The sequence below is a fragment of the Macrotis lagotis genome, chromosome 8, assembly GCF_037893015.1.
Source record: "Macrotis lagotis isolate mMagLag1 chromosome 8, bilby.v1.9.chrom.fasta, whole genome shotgun sequence".
In the NCBI taxonomy this organism is placed as follows: Eukaryota; Metazoa; Chordata; class Mammalia; order Peramelemorphia; family Peramelidae; genus Macrotis; species Macrotis lagotis.
The window spans coordinates 179,291,043-179,298,005 of NC_133665.1; the positions used below are offsets into that span (position 1 = coordinate 179,291,043).

General features: G+C 40.2%; 1 protein-coding gene across 1 annotated transcript in view; it reads right to left on the minus strand.

The window, feature by feature from the left end:
- BMPER (BMP binding endothelial regulator) overlaps positions 1-6,699 on the minus strand; it is a 372,292-nt gene extending 365,593 nt beyond the window's left edge. The window contains exon 1 of the mRNA XM_074198930.1: positions 6,457-6,699. The gene's annotated coding sequence lies outside the window, so the exon portion shown is untranslated. The remainder of the gene's footprint in view (positions 1-6,456) is intronic.
- Positions 6,700-6,963: the final 264 nt, after the last annotated feature.

Here is a 6,963-nt window from a genome sequence, read left to right on the forward strand (position 1 = left end):
ATGAGACTTCTATGTATGAATGAGCAAAAGAAATCAGGCCCTATCTGAGCTCTTCTAATGACTCAGCAGCTCCACGAGGTCATCCACTGCCAACTAGACATTCCACAATAAATAGGGTTATCCATACCTATCCAACACTCCTGGTAGGAGTGGCCCTCAGTAAATGGCAGAGGAAACAATTAACCAATTCCCTATGTTTTTGTAACTAGAAGGAGTGAGACACACAGAGACTATATCCTTTGTGAAGGCTCTGGCCCAGTTTCAGGCTTGAGCTGTCAAAGACAGTGTTTGGGCTGAGCAAGATTATCTTCTGTGGTTCCAGGTACTCACCCAGACTCGTCTTGGCATGGATCGGTTCTTGTTACACTCTTGGGTCTTCTGCAGTGTCCGTTTGGGCACCGAGCCATGGAAAAGATTAAATGTGGAAGAAAAGTAAACTGGTAGATCTAGGGCTCTTCCTCCTCCTCCAATCTACCTCCAATCTTTTGTCACCTCCACACCCTTCATTGTATCCCCAGTTTCTCAATATTAATGAAAGTTAAGAAGATGGTGAAAAACTGAAATTTCTTTAGAAGGGAATTGTCTTCAGGCTGGAAAAATGAAGCTGATAAGAATCTGATCCAAAGTATACTCACCAGAAAATCTCCAAGGTGGGAACTAGCCAAATCAGAAGGGTCTTCTGGGTCTCTCATCTGAAGGGGGACATTTTGGTTTTTGAGGATTATATTTCTGAAGACTGGTTCAGTATGGTTTAGGATGCTGGTGTTCCAAAGAGTTAGACCAAGGAGAAGAGAGAGATACAGAAAGGATGCCCTTTGTGAATAATTTCCTAGACAGCTTCATCTATAATCAGCTTCCATGTCTTAAACATCTGCCAACTGACCAGGCAAGTGCTTTATCTCATCAATGCCCTCTAGGTTTCTTCCTAATAATGTACTCTAAGGAACAAAGTGCTGATAAGAAATCTCTACAAGAGGAATCCCCTACCTTCTCCCTTCTCCCCACCAAAAAAAAAAAAAAAACCCAAATAATAATAAAGTGCCCATTTCAGTTCAACACACACACAGACACACACACACACACACACACACACACACACACACACACACACACAAACCTGAGTCTATCTGAATCAATCCCTAAAATAAACTGTCTTTCCAGAGATCTACTCTCTCAAGGAGATTCTTAAGGGAGTCCTAAAGACTTTGACATCAGGTATATGATTGAATAACTCTCACCATGTCTCTGTGACTCTTTCATTATAAGAGGCCTGGATCTTATGGTCTCTAAAGTCTCTTCTAACTCTTAGAATCCCATAGTGCCTCAATTGCTTCTTCTGTAAAATGGAGGTAACAATAAACCTGCCATCCCAACTTCACAGGGTGGTGATAAAGTCCAAAAGAGATCATGCAAGAATGGTATTTTTCTTATCTTGAAGTTCTAAATAAATAAAAACGTTTGCTAACTGATCACTTGACAAAATTACTTTGTCTTTCTGGGCTTCCATTTCCCAATCTGTAAAATGAAGAAATTGGACTAAAAGACGCTAAAGTCTCCCCTTCCGGTTTTAACTCTATGAAAATGTGATACAAAAGGGGAAGGGAGTTGGGGGGCTAACTCAGCTCCCCACTTCCTTCCCCATCACTGCTGTCAGAGGCTTGGCCTTTACCAGGTGTTACATATTAGAGGGTACAAACAGGTGAGCCAATTCCCAGGCAGAGGAAGTCTTGAAATGGAATTCAACAGGTCTCGCTCCCCCCAACCCTAGAACATATCAGGAAAACAGGAAAAACATTCCTCTTTGGAAAAAGCTCTGCAGCCAAAAATCTCTGCATAGCCAGAGATCCGAGGGGAATTAGGCTTAAAGGCTCAGTTACACTTGGGGAAACACTTGGGACAGCATTTACCACCACGTTCATAAAAATTAAACGTGAAAGCGGGTCCGATTTATGTGGAAAATTGTTACCAAATCCTTCCCCAAGCAGGAAATGCACTGATCTGGGCTTGGGAATGGAGGAAAGATGATCTCTTTGCTCTCTCCCATTGGGGACTCGGGGCTCTTTCTCCCCAAAACTAGGTCACAAGGAGATTAATTGTTTGGGGAAGAAGGGAGGGAAATATTATTCTTTCTCAATCTGAGACCCCCTCAACAGCAGCCAGAAGGCGATGATTTACAGGGACCTCAGAGGAACCTCAGGAAGGGGAGGTGTTAAGACTGCCCAACCATGTACCAAGGGATGAAACTCAACCAAGGCCACACTTTCTGGCACAATGACTGAGATAATCAGTGTAGAAAAGTGGGGCAGGGATTAGTAGCAGAAGGGTCTCAAATGGGGGAAGAGAACTAGGCATCCTTAGGATTTGTGAGGACAGAAGCTAATGACAGCATGGTATGACATAATCATAGACTAATTCCCTCATTTTACAGTTGAGAAAACTGAGGCAGATGAATATTAAGTGACTAGCCCAGGATCACACAGCTAGTAAGTGTCAGAGGCAGGATTTGAACTCTGGTTTTCCTGACTTTAAGCCTAGCACTTTATCAATGATGCCATTTAGATTGAACCAGAGTCTGTTTCGAATCCAAACTTTAATTAGCTTTTTGATCTTGTGCACAACCTCTCAGAGCCTCAACTTCCTTAGCTGTAAAATGATAATAACAAGAACACCTACCTCAGAGTGTGGTTGTGAGGATCGAAAATGATATGTGTATAAAAAAGCTTTCTTAAAATGAAAGCTTTTTATATTATTGTCAATAATTCCGATCCATTTTTTGACTATGGCAGCACCTATAAGACAATCTTCTCCTAGACCATCTCAGTTCTGTAACTGTACTGGTATGGATTCTCTATTCACTGATGGTCTCTCTGTCCTAATGTCTTCTTGCTCTTCTAGGCCTTAATAGTTACTGTGGGGAAAAATCAAATGATAATCTCATGATCACTTGTGATTAGCCTCTGAATTTAGACAGAATGGCCTTTGGGAGACATACCTACCTCTTCTGTCATTGGGTCTGTCCTTAAAATTTTACCTTCTTGGAAAGACCCATAATAGTTTGTGAAGTATAGACTTTCAAGAACTCAGAGTCACCTTCATGTAATGATAGATCGTATGGATAGGTGGCAAGAAGTCGTATAGGGATGCTATGAAGAAAGACCCTCAGATGCCAACTAGTTAAATGCCTTCATTTTATAGATGAGGAAACTGAGACCAAAGGGAAGGAAGTGTATGACTTGAGGTCCCTCAAGCAGGAAATATCAGAGATGGAATGTGAATCAGATCCTCTAACCCCTGAGCCAGTATTCTTCCCATTCCACCACATTGAATCAGAGAACAAAAGAACTATTAGCCCAAACTCTCAGAAAGAAAAAATATATCCATGGAGGTCTGAGAAGAACAGAACTATGTGACACATCTGCCTAGGCATTGTGAATCATCTTTGTTGCAGTGGCCTATGTGTATTAGGAGATTAAGGTATCGGTCATGTAGCGGACAGGACGCTAGACCTGGAGTTCAAATCCCACCTCCGAAGTATGCTAGCCCTATGATAGTGGGCAATCACTCATTTCCTCAGATGTTAAATAAGGGAGTTGAACCAAATGGGCGTTTAAATGGACTTCCAGTCTCAAATTTATTATCTTATGATAACAAATGTCCTCATTAAAAATTCCTGTTTCCAATGAAATTTTAAGCCAATTTTTTAAAAAATAAAATGACCATTTCCTATTATGAAACAATGTGATCTGACCAACTTGGTCAGATCAGTGCCATGGGAGAGAAATCGACAACAAAAACAGGATTTGAAGTCAGAGGAGTGAGATTCACATTCCAATTTTACTTTGGGACTCTTGGTCAAAATACTTTTCTTTAGCCTCAATTTTCCCATCTCTGAAAAGAGAACTTTGAAAGCTTAATTCTTTTTCTTTTCCTTCCCCAAATTGTTTGTTGAATAAATAACTGAAATAGGACTTTAAGTCCAAAGTACACCAATGGGAAGGCTATTATAGCGAAGGCTCATCAATTCCCCACCACCCCTAACCCTTCTTTTTTATCTAATTCTTTTTTAATCTCTTGCTTTATTTTCCCAGGTGTTTATTTTTAGATATGCTTTGATTTATTTCATTAACTATTTCCTAAAGACATTCTTTATTTAAATTTTTATATAATTCTGAGACTTGTTCTAGTCATTATTTTGAGTTCTGTTTATTTAAATCCTAGATCATAGGTTCTGAGATAGAAAGAACTTCAAAGCCAACTGAGTCCAAATCACTCATTTTATAGATGAAGGAACAGTGTTTCTGTATAAGTAAATGATTTGCTCAGGGTCCCTCAGTTTGGAAGAGGCACAAAAGAGATTTGAATCTAGGCCCTCTGATCCAAGTCAGTAATCTCACCATTGGAAGGGAACTTAGTGATTAGTGATTAGGACATTCTCATTTTTCAGATGGAGAAACTGAAGTTCAGAGAGGGGAGATACGAATGACCCAAGGACACATAGGTAGTAAATGGCAGGACTAGGACTTGAATCCAGATTTCTGACAACTCTTTCATCATAGCACATTTTTCTCTTCATCCTTTCCTCTCCCTCTTCTTTCCCAAATTTCAGAGGACTGGAGAATAGAAGAAGCTGATACAAAACTGAAGACCATGGTCAAGGTCAGCTTGGGACAAACATTCCCTTTACATAAGGTCCTTTCTGAGCTCCGAATGACAGGACAGCTGGAGGCCTTGATCCAGAGAACAGGCTCTGGAGTCCATCCTGCCACCATTCTGCTTAGGTTTGCGATAATTCCCCTTCAAAAACAACCTAATCTAAGGGTGACATGGCTTGGACATGGCTTGGCCAAGGAATATTCAACATACAAATGCTGACCAGGGTTTCTGCCTTCCCTGAACTTCCCTCCCACACTCTCATCCCCAGTGGGCCCATTCATAATGTACAAATGCAGACTCATCATAGTCAACATCTGTGGGCCAGGTCATATCATATGATCAATGGTCATCCTGCAAGCTTCAAGATTTTGGCCACCTTGGACTTGAGGTTTTTTTTAAATTGTTGGAATTTATACAGCCAAAAACAAACAAGAAAGCCAATTCCTGAATTCTTTTTGTCTTAGAGATGCCCAGCCTTGCTAAACTGACAAAAAAGTGAAAGCACTAGACCTAAGGGTTGCAATGCAGTGGAAAGAGGGTTAGAAGCAGGAAAACCACAGTTCTTTTTTTTAATTATTTATTTTTAACATTCATTTAAAAAAAAAAAAAATTTGAGGTCCAAATTTCTTCCTTGACAACCTTCCCACACCAATGAGAAGGAAAGAAATCAATTGTCCGTGTGAAATCATGAACAATTTATTTCCGTATTAGCCATATTTCCAAAAAATTCCCTTAGAGTTCATCAATTGTATCTCTCACCTTTCCTGAGCCTTCAGAATTGACTTGATTCATTGCATTGATCAGAGTAGCAAAGTCATTCCCATTGATTATCATTACTTTGTGTACAATGCTTTCCTGATTCTGCTCAATTCACTTTGCCTCAGTTCATGTAAGTGAGAAGACCAAGGTTCAAATTCAGACTATGAGTATGTCATTGTATCATTGATTTAGAATTGCAAGAGGTGATGAAATGGATAGAATATCAGACCTGGAGTAAGGTAGAACTGAGTTCAAATCTAGCCTCAGACACTTATTAACTGTAAGACCAGGATTCAGTCCCTTAACCTTCTTGCCTCAGTTTCCTCATCTGTAAAATAAGAATAATAAGAGTACCTTTCTTCCTAAGATTACTGTGAGGATCAAGCGAGATAATAATGATAATAATAATTGTAATACCGTTAACATAATGCTTGATGCATAGTCGATAGTAGATCAATTTTGGCTATTCTATCTTGTCCAACCCACTCCCTTTACAAAGGAGGAGATGAAGACTGGGAGGGGTTAAGTTGCAGGAAATAGAGACCCTGTGCAGGATCACCTCCAAGAAGGTGGCAGAAGCAGGTCTTCAGCACTCTGTTTTCTAGGCTAAGTTGTCTCTCATTATGCTTTCAGCCTCCTTTTTCTCATCAGTTAAATGGTGATCCAGAAGCCCATAAACTCTTCCTCACAAAACTAGTGCAATGTTCAAGAACCTGTTTGACAAACCAAGTTTGACATCTCCAGTTCTTTCAACTGATCTTCCTGTGACACAGACTCACAGCCGTCTGTTGACCCTTCTTTGGACATTCCTAAGTTTATCACTTTCCTTTCTAAACCATGGCAGCCAGGCAGGTAGAGTGACAAATGTTTCACAAGTGGCTCTCTAAGGGGAAGAATGTTCACAGGGCAAACGCTTAAGTTTAATATGCATTATTACCACTTTCTTGAATCTAGACAATCAAGAAAACAATAAATCAAGCTACGCTATGCGGCACTCACCCATTTTTGAGGTGTAATTGCTCACACTGAAAATTTAATAATTACCTCTCAAAAACAGCTTAGAGTTGACTCCGGTATTTCCTCGTACCCAGGACTAAACATACTCCTCCAAATGCGGTCTGAGAGCAGAGGATACTATCGTAAGTTATTTCTCAAGCCAAGATTATTACATCAGCTGTTTATGACTATGACATCACAGTACTGACTCACTGAACTTGTCCACTATAAACTCCAGATCTTTTTCCAGTAAAATGCCATTCCCCCCCCTTCCAATTTCCATATAAATTTCATTTGCCCTTATCTTCATCTTCTTTTTCCTCCTCCTCCTCTTCCTTATTACTCTCTTCACTGACTATTCTTATGCATAGACAAGGATACTTTCTCCCTCCTCACCTCCTAAGAGGCATCTCAACCACATCTGGAGATAATTGTCAGAGATACCGGAGACGTGCCTAGGTCTATCCCCTTTTTACATATATGCTACAAGTTCAGCATTGCCACATTAGAACAAAAAACAATGCAATCACTCTCTTCATTCAGAAACTGGCAGAA